General features: G+C 39.4%; 1 long non-coding RNA gene across 1 annotated transcript in view; it reads right to left on the reverse strand.

The window, feature by feature from the left end:
• The window catches only part of LOC148127258 (uncharacterized), a 31,431-nt gene that overhangs the window by 2,946 nt on the left and 14,972 nt on the right, over positions 1–13,513 (reverse strand). Inside the window, exon 2 of the long non-coding RNA XR_015742140.1 lies at positions 12,272–12,406. This is a non-coding gene — a long non-coding RNA (uncharacterized LOC148127258). The remainder of the gene's footprint in view (positions 1–12,271; positions 12,407–13,513) is intronic.

A 13,513-nucleotide genomic window follows, 5' to 3' on the forward strand; every position in this document is an offset into this window, starting at 1 on the left:
TAACAAAAGTACTTCTGGGCACAATAGCTGAATTAATAGCCATTAGATTTGACGATTTGGTTTTAACTGTGAAAAGTTAGATTGATAAATACAAACAAAGAATAATACATATCAATAGCAGTGCTTGATAATGTAATTGACAATGATGAACACTGTAATCTGAATCCAATTTAACCTCGTAGGCCTATTCCATGTTATGTAGAACTGAGAAAATCTCTGTGTTGCAAAATTCTTATATTTTATATGTTTTTCATTAGGTGCCCACAGCGCTTTACTATTCTAAATGAAATGTTAATATATAATACTAGTCCACGTATGATATGCCATATACTAAATAGAGAAAGAAAGAAAGAAAGAAAGAAAGAAAGAAAGAAAGAAAGAAAGAAAGAAAGAAAGAAAGAAAGAAAGAAAGAAAGAAAGAAAGAAAGAAAGATGGCAAAAGTGGAAATTCCAGTTGGGTATATTTCAAGTGTGTAGTTTCCCAGTGCTGGCTTTATGCACTGAGTAAATAAGTTAATGGTCTATAAATTCTAGCATTGCATTCAGAACTGACTCTTCAGCCCAGGAGCACTAGGCTCATGAAGGCCTGAATTGTTGTCTTCGTGTTTATAAAGTGCATTAAAATATGAAACGTGTTCTCACATATATGCTCTTAGTAAATTTTACCTTAGTTACATAAAATATTGTAGTATTACAGCATGCAAAAATAGTATTAAAGCATGCAGAAATAAATTTAAAACCATCATCCAAAAGAGCAATACTTTGATTTTTGTTTTTAAAAATGCATTTAAAATAGTTTGAGGCTGCCTTTTCAGGTTGAGCCTCCTGGAAACAATTTGCACAATAGTTTTTTTTTTTTTAATTAATTACACAATGTAACCAAATCAGCAGCATAAAACATTTTAAACCACAGCAGCATTTGTGAGTTTACTTCCTTTCTTGACAGCTGTTTTTCTCTCAGTATCTCATTTATAACATCATTATATGATTTCAGACTAGGAATGACTCCCTGTAACATCCAAAAGAAATTCATGAAAGTCAGCTGTTTTGCCATTTATTCTTTTCTTTCTCTGCACCAAAAGTATTGACTGGAATCCCACTGGCTGTAATCCAAAACTGCAAAACGGCCTTCCTCAAGAAAATCCAGTGTTTGTATTTAGAAGAAAGAGAGTTTTGTTGTTCTCAGTACAATTGGATAAGTTTGTTGTAGCATGAGACCTGGTTTGGAAAGAGCAGTCCCACATAGCTCTTTGGAAAGGCATTTTACATCCTTCAGATTAATAGCTACCTGTCTTGTATAAACCAGTAATTCAATAAGGCAAGATGTTGTACATCATGATTTCCTGTTTCTATTAGAGCAGCTCAGGGGTGAGATTCAATTTTTTGAACAACCAGTTCTGTGGCTTGGTGGACATGTGACTGGGTGGACGTGGCTTGGTGGTCATCTTATTGGCTGGGCGTGGCCAACTCAATATCACTCATATCAAGGCATGCATCTTCTCGCCAGGCCTCTCATGACTGTGGGGATGCTGCAACAGTTGTTAGTGTGAAAAATGGTCATAAGTCACTTTTTTCAGTGCCATTGTAATTTGAAATGGTCACTCCACACAAGCAAAGTACCAGCAAAGGAGGGAAAAATAACTCCAGAGAAGTTCCAGAGACAGGAAGTCTAGTCCTGCCAAGAATGTAATAAGGGTTAACGGAGAGGCAGTTACTGTAAGCAACACCAGAATGTTTCCTTCCTGCCTTCCTTACAAGATTAGGCCAGTAATTTCTTCTAACAACCGGTTCTCTGAACTGCTTAGAATGTTAACAACCGGTTCTCACAAATAGGTGCGAACTAGTAGAATCCCACCCCTGCATTTATGTCCTGCTTTTGAAGCGCAGCTGCTTTGTGCGGTGCAGCAATTGCTGTGCGGCAGTTGCTGAAGCATCAGGGAGAGTGCAGGATTGCAGGAGGTGAGTCAAAACACTTCTGCGCCTGTGCAAAGTGCATGTTTAGTGTGTGTGCATGCGCATAGTGTGTGTACGCATGCAAAGCTCGCCCACCAAACTGGTGGTAAAAATATTTGAAACATACCACTGGAACCAAGTATACCTGAAAGCTGAAGTGACTTATGGGACATTGTTTATTATTACTCTTTATGAATCATAATTTATTCTTTTATTATGATTATATCCCTTCTTCCTATCCGACATGGCTGCTTAAAGTAGCCAATATTGTTACACCATAATGTACATGAAGAGTAAGTAAGCCACCCTAGGCTTCTTCCTTGGAGAGTCAGGCTGGTAAATTATTGGGCCCAGTAGCCCAAAGGCAAAAGAGTCCTCACAGGAGATATTCGCCTCCTGCAAGACATAGTAATGGCGCAGTGCTTGGCTGCTTAAAGAAGACAGGCGGGTTTCATGGCAGGTCTCAGACAATTCCCTCCCCCAGGAAGAAGGCTCTGAGAGATTTTGTGAAGAACATGGAAAGGAATGGAAGGAAGAGTGGCAGAACCAATCAAAAGGTAAAAGCAAGTCCCTTAGCAGCTTATCTCATAAATCGCTGTTCCACCCATGAGCCCCTTGGGAAAAAGTGTTGCAAATCATTCAAAGAGTTTCTGTCTTAATGAAGTCACTATAAATGAAGGTGGGAAATTCCTTAAGTGTTTTCCAAGATTAAGGAGACCTTACCAAAACCTGTATAGTTCTTACTTTTTTGTTCTGGCCTATCTCCACTACTGGAAGAGGAGACATTCTATACTGATACAGTTTCAGTATATTTGTCTCTGACCTAAGACTAATAATAAAAAGTTGTCAAATACTACGGATACATACATAAATACATGAGAAAAAAAACCTGCAACTTCTTCAGAAATGTCTGGGAATTTGTCACCGAAAACAGGAGGAGAAACCTCACAATTACAAGAATGGTTATATTTTCAGGCCATTCTTAATGTGAGATCTATTCATCGCTGGGTATATAACAGGCATTTTAGCAATAGATGTGATATAGATTCTACCTTCATATCGGAATATGCATACATAAGCGTGATTTTTGTAAGGGAGCTGACACATCTGCCCACTGTCAAGCTAACAGATTAGCACAATAATTCAGATCAGGGAGAAATGTATGGAACATTGCAGATGCTTAAAAAAAATATAGAGAGCAATTCAAAAAACAAGGAAATTGCCTTGTAACAGAGAAGGGAAACCTGTTTTTATTAAGACCAAAGATGAATACTGAGGAAGAGGAATAGTCACAGCATGCTAAATCAATTAAAAAAATTAAAGAACCTAGGCAAGTAAGGTGGAACAGGAAAGTTCTCCAAAGGATTTGCTTCAACCAAGGTGGCAAAGACTGAGATGAGCCTAAGGTCATACAAAAATAACTGAGATTCAACTATTACAGCTTACATATTATAGCTTTGAAGAATTTAGATTGGATGCCTTGGAAGCTAAAAGTCATCCTTCTAGATGTTCAACTGAGCACCAGGTGTTATCGGACTCAGAACTTTAGCTTTAAATAATGTAATTGCTGCAGACATGGTTGTTACCATGCTGACTTGTATATTTAAGAATTTTTATTTATTTATTTATTTATTTGTCAATTGTTTACGAGATAAGTAAAAGTGTATACATAATTATGAATACATGAAATGAGTACATATAAGAAAAATAAAAGAAAAATAAAAGAAACAATAGGACAGGGACGGTAGGCACGTTGGTGCGCTTATGCACGCCCCCTACAGACCTCTTAGGAAAGGGGTGAGGTCAATAGTAGACAGTCTAAGGTTAAAGTTTTTGGGGTTTGGGGAAGAAACTACAGAGTCAGGTAGAGTATTCCAGACACTGACCACTCTGTTACTGAAGTCGTATTTCCTGCAATCAAGTTTGGTGCGGTTAACCTTGAGTTTGTATCTGTTGTGTGCTCTTGTGTTGTTATGGTTGAAGCTGAAGTATTCATTGACAGGTAGGACATTGCAATGTATGATTTTATATACCATGCTTAAATCAGACCGAAGACGGCGTAATTCAAGGTTTTCTAGTTCTAGAATTTCAAATCTGGTGGCATAAGGTATTCTACAACGAGTAGAGGAGTGGAGAACTCTTCTTGTGAAATATTTCTGGACTTTCTCAATTGTGCTAATATCAGATATGTAATGTGGGTTCCAGACTGATGAGCTGTATTCGAGTATTGGTCTAGCAAATGTTTTGTATGCTCTAGTTAGTAGTGTGATATTACCAGAGAAAAAGCTACGTAAGATTAGGTTAACAACTCTTAATGCCTTTTTGGCTATGTAGTTGCAGTGGGCACTAGCACTTAGATCATTAGAGGTGAGTATTCCAAGGTCCTTTACAGAGCTTGGATCATCAACAATTGCAAAGGAGATTCTTTGAATTCTTATATTAAGCTGACTTGTTAATCTAACAACTGGAAGTTGGAAAATGGATACTTCATACCAGTGGTGAGATTCAAATTTTTTTACTACTGGTTCTGTGGGCATGGTTTGGTGGGCGTGCCAGGGGAAAGCTACTGCAAAATCCCCATTCCCTAAAGTTACTGCAAAATCCCATTCCCTCCACACCCCACTAACCTGCTTTCCAGCTCCGTTCTCCTGTGCAGGGCAACAAAAGAAGACCCAGCAGATCAGCTGGGACTTGGGAGGCAGAGAATACATGGGGGCAGGGTCAGTCAAAGGTGGTGTTTGCTGGTTCTCTGAACTACTTCAAGATTTCCGCTACCAATTCTCCAGAACTGGTCAGAACCTACCGAATACCACCACTACTGCGTACCAAACAACTAGGCCTGCTCAGTGAGATTGCTATTGAACTCCCAAATAATTGAAGTGCTTTCTTGGTGAAGTTCACACAACAGCAACTGTAACTTGGGCTACTGTGTCAGAATTTGAGGGATCTGGTGATAGGTACTCGAGATAGGTACTTCCTTTCCTACTCAATAAAATGGTGGAGATTTATGCCAGCTGGGAGAAGGATGCTTTGCTCTTTGTAAATTTCACATGGAAACAATGATTTTTGTCATTGCAATTGGTGCTTAGATCTGGACCCAGAGATGGGATTCTACTGGTTCGGTCCGGTTCTCCTGAACCGGTAGCTCCGAAGATCAGCTGAGAGGGAACCAGTTCTCTCCAACAATCTTCTGTTCCTCTTTTTGGCCCACCTGCCTGCCCGGGCTCTAGGCTGTCCTTTATTTCCTGCTTTTTCAACCTCAGCTGCTTTGCAAGGCACAGCTGATTGCTGAGTATTCCCTGTGTTACACACAGGGCTTGCAGGAGAAGATGGTTTTCAAATGCTGTGCCCGGTTATTTCACTGGTTGAATCCCACCCCTGTCTGGACCCAATTTCTGCTGATTAACAGGTAAGGCGAATCTGATGGAATAATAGTCATGAAGCCGTTTGAAAACTTCTCTGGCCTCCAGAGAACAAAATACGTTCATTCTTGGCTAGCAAGGCCAAAGGATAATTCAGCCTAACAATAATTCAGCTGATGTTCTTTCCCCAAGGCCAGCGTCTACAAGATATGGTCAGTTGCTTAACTGTCTCTTTTCCATCTGTTCTGCTCTTGGCAATAAGCCCCAAATCAGAAGGTGTAATCAGAGGATTGTCAGGCCTTGGAAAACCTGTTAGAGGAGATCTGAAAAGAAGCCAGAGAGTTCATTTTAATTATAATATGGGCGGAATTATACAGGTATTAAATCTAAATACGATTTTGCAAGTATCCCTGGAGCTTGGAAACCACTTCACAAATCTGCTTGAGAAATTACGACACCCAGCAGCAAATTCAAGGCAATTGCTACGTACTTTCTTAAGAGTCCCATTTGTAAATGTTCATAGTGCTATTTTAAATAGAGCACATCATTTAATTGTAAGATGAATTGTGGCACAAATAAATTCATCGCAAGTGGACTATGTTGGGTTGATTTTCCTGTCTACTGAAATGGCCCTTGGGGAAATATATATTAATATATTTCTCAAGGGTGGCGTTTAGGTTCAAATTGCACCCGAAAGACAGTGTCAGCAGCACGGAAACATTAGTTTGTCAAGTCATCAGCCTGTGATGGGTTAGATGCAGCATTACTTTTACAACTGCTAAATCTGTGTCAAAATCTCTTACAACCTGATCACTTTTATTTTCTATTTCTGCTTCATGAGCCATCACTGCTTGTAATTCAGCCACTGGATGTTCAAAGGGTGGGTTGAATATCAATGAAATTTCTATATTTACGGGTGTGTAGTTCAGTTGCATTTCTGCCCAGTGGGGCGGGGAATGCCAGTTGGCATTTACATTCCCAACACAACCCTGTTTACCTGTCCTTTGCATACAATGTAGAGCATGTACATACCTGTGTCCAGTGCAGAAGAATTAGAGTAGAGATGTAAAGACAGAATAAAACAAATGCGAAGATACAGCACTTTAAAAGTCTTTGCCTTTTCATAAGCAAAATATAAGATCAAGGGCAAGTTATGCCCATTCCAGGTACATCAGCTAGCTAGACTGGACAGTGAATTTTCAAACAAAGATTTTATGCTATATTGAAAACAGCTGTGGTGCTCTGTAATTCCACAATGCCAGCTACATTTGAAAGATAAGTCAATTTATTTCTGACACAAACTTATTTGAAACTATAGTAAAGCCAGACTATTTAAAATTTCTGCAGCTCAGTGGAAACTATTGATAGCAGTTTTTTTCCTCCATCTGTACAAACTCTAGCTTCTCCACTCCTCTACTTCCTGAACTTCAATTCTTTCAAGAGAAAACATTGTTTAATGCTTTTCAACCGTATCCCCATAGGAACTGCTGGGATTTATCTGCAAAGATTAATCAAATGCTCATAAGGTGAAATAAAGATTTAATTGGTGCAGGGGGAAGGAATAAAAGGAAACAATGTTTTCATATTGAGTGGGAAGCAAGAGATTTGCTGAATGCAGGATTTGCAGCCGTGCAAGATGTGGCATTGACAAAATGATGGCTTTGAGTTACTGTTGCTTGCTTCTTTGTTTTGTCATGAACTATCTCAAAGATAGGAAGACCTTGATGGAGAAAGAGGACTTTATAAGAGTGATTCATGTTCTGTCATCTTTTGTATAGATTACTGCTGTAGGATCTGTATGGGATTGTCTTTCAAGACTAGCTGAAAGTGGGCAGAATAAACAGCATCTCATATCTTAAGTCAGCATTGCTAATGCAGCTTTGTATGGGTTTTTTTTTTTACATAAAATCCTGGTGTTAGACTTATAAAGCTACTAATAAAGGAGTATATTTTTAGCTCAGGATTGAAATGGTGCTCCCTTTGGTGCCCTCTGAGCTTGCTTGTATTCTTCCAGGTGTTTCATTACCCTAACTAGATAACATCATCAGTGCTTGTAAAGCTCTTTGTGTCTTAGCACCCAGATATCAACAGTGTCATCTAGTTCACAACTTGGTTTATGCATCCATGGGTAATAGGGATGCTCAGATGTCCCATCAAATAACTCAGGGAGTCCTGAGACAATGTTTTTCAAAGGTGGACCATAATCCTCAGAGTGGCCCATCTCCATAGATCCAAACAGAATCTGAAGGCAAGGGACGCTCAGAAGTCTTTTTGGTAACTACATTTTTGGCAACTACATGGAAAGCTACTGTACCTATTATACTAGAATGTTGATATTTTAAGATGGATAGAATATAATTTTACTTATGTTTTACGTGCTTTCATGTTGTATATCACTAGGAGCCTATTGGAAGTGAGATAATATAGAAATAAAGCAAGTAAATGCATTCCATCTAAGGGATTTGAGAGAGGGAACTGTGGCTACTGGCAAAAACTTTAACAGTCATGGCGGGGCTACATCACTGTGAAGGCAGCAGGATGGTTTAGAGTCCAGGGGTCTCCAAGCTTGGCAACCTTAAGACTGGTGGATTTCAACTCCCAGAATTCTCCAGCCAGATGGCTGGAGAATTCTGGGAGTTGAAGTCCACCAGTCTTAAAGTTGCCAAGTTTGGAGACCTCTGGTTTAGACAATGCAAAGTAACTTGGCAATTAACGCATGATAACAAAAACCAAACACAAATCAGCTTCAGTACCTGAGACCACTGTATCTCTACCCAAAGGCAGGTCTTGGCCTCTCAAGAGCCAAGGTTTATTTTTCAGTTTTCTCAAACTTCTCAAACCTGGGTTGTCTTTTTTCATGTGAAATCAAGCTAACCCTGTACTTAGCTTAGCAAAGTGTCTATGGACAGCAGATCTGATAATAGCATAGATATTATTGGAAAAAGTATCCTTCTGGGTTCAGTTTCAAGTGGGGAAAAAAAACACTGGAATAATGGAAGTTGCTTGGAAAAAAAGTTTACTGGTGGGCAGGACCACATGGCTTGGAGCTCCAAAGTGAAAAGGACGATCACATACTTCAAGATGTTGGGTGAAGGAAAAGAAGGGGCAAGAGGCTGAGAGACCCTTAGTTTTATACCCTCTGTTGGGCCCCACCTTAATGTTTCCTGTTCCTGTGCAAGAAATGTATCCCATTGGCTGTCAGACTCCCAGGGGCAGGGTTTTTAGCTAACTTTATAGGTTTTGTCTGGACTACATGACTTCACCTGAGTGCTGGCTGATGCAATCTTCCCAGGCCATGTGGTGAGATGGGTAAAGGCCTTTATTATGTAGAGTACTCTGGCCTAGGCCTTAATGGCCTGCCCATTAATAGAATAGATAGAATTCTTTATTGGCCAAGTGTGATTGGACACACAAGGAATTTGTCTTGTTGCAAATGCTTGAGGGAATTATATGTCTGTATACATAAGTCTTCTATAGAATCTTGGTAGATTTCTTTTCTGTTCTGTTTGATTGGAGTGGATGTTTGAAGAACATAGGAAGAATCCTGCCAGACTGAACCAAAGCTCCATTTAATCCAGCAATGTACTATTGCAGCAGGGAATCGGATACTTACTGGAAATCAATTAGTTGAACACAATCCTTTTGCTAGTGGTTGTGGTATACAATGAAAAGATCCTTGCTGCTATACAGAGTGAAAAATGCCATTAGTTTTAATCCGCTGCATGCCTTTTCTGGTAACTCAGATAATGTCAGCCATTATGAACTAATTATTATTACTAGCATAATCATTAGGTGCAGTTCAACAAAATTGCACAATTAAACTTCTTCTTATGTCTGGAGCAGATTTACAGCACATTTCCTCACTCTTTGTTTTTCTGATCCAAAAGCAAAGAAAAGCTAAGACAATAAGGCTGTAATCATAAATCTATATGTGTATATTTATTAGGCAGCTGCAGCCATTCAGTTCTGTGGAGTTTAAAGCAGCAAAGATTCTGCTCTAAGACTAAATCCAAAAAAACACACTAATCAGCAAGAGGAAAATTAAAGATATGACTGCTATTGGTGTACTGATTTTTGTTTACTAAAAAGGAATGTGGGCAGCAAGCTACTTCAGAATGATAGTCTGAATCAGCTATCATATAAGCAGTTATGATGCCAAAGATATTTTCCTTTTGGAACAAAATAGCCAGGTCTGCAAGAGAGTGGCGTAAACAGTGAAATCATGGGGATTGCCTTAGCTGCTGTTTAGCGAACAAACAAAAGCTAATCACATGTTGAATATGATGTCTCATTTGGCCTTTATTCTGAGCATTCATGCGCAAATATTGTAAAACTGTTCTCTCTTTTTTTCTTTTTTTTTCACTTTTTAATCATAATGTATGAACGGGGGTGACCACATTAGCATGAGAACAATGAAGATGGACGAATGGGTTTTATCATTTTGCTGCTATTTACTGATCTTCTGGATTTTTGGCAGTCCAAATATGGCAGCGTATCATGGATAAAGCTTTTAAAATGCATAGATGTCACACTGAGTATTGTCGAGGCTGTGATTTTCCCACTTATAGCACCTGGCTGAGAAAAGTGGATGGCAATCAACGATGCGGCTGACAATGACAGTTCAAAACACCCTGTACTACAGCAAGAAAAAATCATTCAATGCAAGATGAAATAAGCAAGACCACTGGCTGCAAGCACTAATATTTAATCCAAAGTTTAAATATTGTGAACACATAATGGGAAGGCCAAAGTACGTGAAGATGCTTGAAAAAAAAAAATCAAAAGCAAGTGTAAAAGAGGCTGACAAAAAACAAAGTGGTTACATACTAACACTATAAACAGGAAGTTATCAGAACTCCTAGTGACACATGTGGTATAATCATGTTTGTCACTTTATAAAAAGTTAAAAGTGACTAAATGGTTAAATACCAACAAGAACATTAGGTACAAGCCATTCTGAACCCAACGACATGGACTTTGAAATGATTGGTTGCAGAAGGAAGAGGGAAGAACTTTGAGGAACAAGAGGAACCTCTGCTATCAATACAACGGACTGATAAAAGACCAAAAAAGGGGGGGGGGGGAGTAAACAGTCTCAGACAAGCCCTTCCCTAGTCCTCACAAAACAAAAGGAAGGTGGGGAAACTGTATTCAGACTCTTTAAGAAGCTTCTGTCTGGAAAGCTTTACAATAAACTTGGTTCTAACCTTAATCCAGAGGAGGTATTCAGCTGGTTCTGACCAGTTCTGGAGAACCGGAAGTGAAAACTTTGAGTAGGTTGGAGAACTGGCAAATACCACCTCTGACTGGCCCCGTCCCCATCTATTCTCTGCCTCCTGAGTCCTAGCTGATTGGCTGGGTCTTCTTTTGTTGCCCTGCACAGGAGAATGGAGCTGGAAAGCAGGTTAGTGGGCTGGGGAGGAATGGGGATTTTGCACTAACCTTCCCCCAGGAGTGGGGAGGGAATGGAGATTTTACAGTATCTTTCCCCTGCCACGCCCAACAAGCCACACCACACCCAACAAGCACGCCCATAGAACCAGTAGTAAAAAAAATTTGAATCCCACCACCGCTAATTGTAACCGTGACCATATGGCATATGGTTTCCTAGTCAGGTCTATTTTAGAGGGCTGGCATAAATTCTACAGTTAGATTGTAAATGAACTGAGGGATAAACGAGACCAGATGAAATAAGCAATCTATTTTATTATAGCACTACATGCATAAATAGATTTTGTTCTCGTCAGAAAATATAAACATCTGACACATACCAAAACTGGTTGCAAAACCATGGAAAGGACAGTGATTTCTGTGGGCAGGCACCTCTGTAGAGATACTATAGAGCTCTGTGAGTATCTGGGGAAATCAATGGCCTCTTCTCAAAAAAGTATAGTGCTGGTACTACTGCAATGAAACAAATGCATAAAATACATAGATGTAAATTAGGAAACCAATTATGCTCAAATATAGTAATCACAATATTAAGATAATATGTAATACACATGTATCTGTATTAATCCTTATGAGGGAAAACTCCCGTCTCCTAACAGAATGAAATATTTTGAGAAATATTAAAAAGGATGAATATTATATTTCCCTAAAGGAGGAATGGAGAAACATGCTCTTGGAGCCAGAAAGAGACAGCTCCATCTTCCTTAATAGCCCCCAGCAGATATTTTTTGCCCATTATGAAAGACTATCTACAAAACAAAAGACCTTCAGCTCCAGGGTGGTGGGATTAAGACATGACCCTCCAGGACCACTAGCAGCAGAGTTCACTACACTGCACAATCTCCAAAGGACATTGCATCGGCCAAGCTTCATCCAAACCTGGGAGCTCAGACAAACTCCTAGGATTTGCACATGGCACCACTGGAGTCTGACAACAGCCAATAGAATACAGATTCTTGCACAGGAACAGCAAGTTCAAATGCAAAGCCCAGGAGAAAGTATAAATAGCCCCCACTCTCAACTCCTACCCAGAACCCATGTGGTTCTGCATCATCATTAAATCTTTCCAATCAGCCGCCATGTTTCCAGTATCTTTCTCCCGGCTTGGAAGTGAACCAGATGGATATTTCTCTCAACACTTATAATAATTTCACATAATGAGGTTTATTGAAGTTAACAAGCTATAAATTGCTTTCTTGCCCACATTGATTATTGCATGAAAAGCTAAATTTTAGCTAGAGGTTAGTGAAAATAATGTGTGTGGTTTTTTTTATCCAAGTTCAGGGACCTCCTGAAATCTATCCACAGCCTGTAGGACATGCTTGATAAGAGGGATGAGACATGGAAATAATAATAATAATAGTAGAACTGCCCAGAAGAAAAGAAGTAAACATTTTATGAATTCATCATTCTTCATCATTCTTCTACTAATATGAACACTATAGAGTTGGAAAAGGTTTCACTGTTGTTAGATTGTGTTCTTTTTTTTTATTCATAGACCCTACCTCATCGATGAAGACTCTTGGCCCTTCAAATATTCTTTCAAAAAACAGCTTTCAAAAGTCCATATCAGCCAAGCCAAGGACAAGGGATGCTGGGAACTGTAGTTCAGACGCAGCTGGTAGTTTGGAGGTTGTTACCTGGAATGCCAACATACAGATTAACAGAGTTGGAAGGGATCTTGTAGGTCACTCAATCATTCCTGTGTTAACTCATTCCTGTGTTAAAGCTTTGGCAACCCACAATTACAGTACATTCATAAACGAGCAAAAGTGATTTTAAAATAAAATCACTTCAGTGATATTAAACAACAGACTTGCATACAGCTCAGTGGTGATATTCAAAAATTTTTACTACAGGTTCTGTGGGCATGGCTTGGTGGGTGTGGTGTGGCTTGGTGGGCATGGCAGGTTACTGCAAAATCCCCGTTCCCTCTCCACCCCATTAACCTGCTTTCCAGCTCTGTTCTCCTGTGCAGGGCAACTAAAGAAGACTCAGCCTATCAGCTGGGACTTGGGAGGCAGAAAATAGATGGGGGCAGAGACAGTCAGAGGTGGTATTTGCTGGTTCTCTGAACTACTCAAAATTTCCACTACTGGTTCTCCAGAACTGGTCAGAACTGGCTGAATACCACCTCTGATATAGCTGATACAAAACTGAAACTAAAATTAAATCCCATTCACTTCAGTGTGAAAGTTGCATGTTTTCATACTGAAATGAATGGGATTTAATTTTTGGCTGGGAGTGTATTATAACCAATAACATTAGCCGTATAGGCATAGAAAGCAAACAGACCAACCTACCACTTAAATTTCTCAAGGAATTAATAGTTTGAGATTATTAGCCTGGCTGGCAGTCAGCTGGTTTGAGATTTATTAAATTATTCAAAGAGCGTTGAAACTGCAGCTTCTTTCTCCCAGCAGTGAATTATATTAGCAGATGAATGATCTGGGCTCATTTCCAAGGTCATTTATGCTTCAGAGGCCTTCAGACTATCACGAGAATTTCTGGAAGTTTTCCTTTTTAATAAATGTACCACAGCAATAAGAAGCAAGTGACTTGCAATTTGAAAAGACAGGGGATTTGGTTGTATAACCAAAGCCAAGATGACTAAAAAGTCTCTATCACATGCACATCTTCTTTTCTAGTCAGGAAGTCAACAAATGAAATGCATTTCCTCCTAATCAAAATCTGCATTGAGGCTGAATGCGCTCTGGTGATTTGGCTGCGGTTCCATAGAAGCTCCC

Source organism: Pseudonaja textilis, chromosome 2 (genome assembly GCF_049901715.1).
Source record: "Pseudonaja textilis isolate UNSWEBS1 chromosome 2, rPseTex1.2, whole genome shotgun sequence".
Lineage (NCBI taxonomy): Eukaryota > Metazoa > Chordata > Lepidosauria > Squamata > Elapidae > Pseudonaja > Pseudonaja textilis.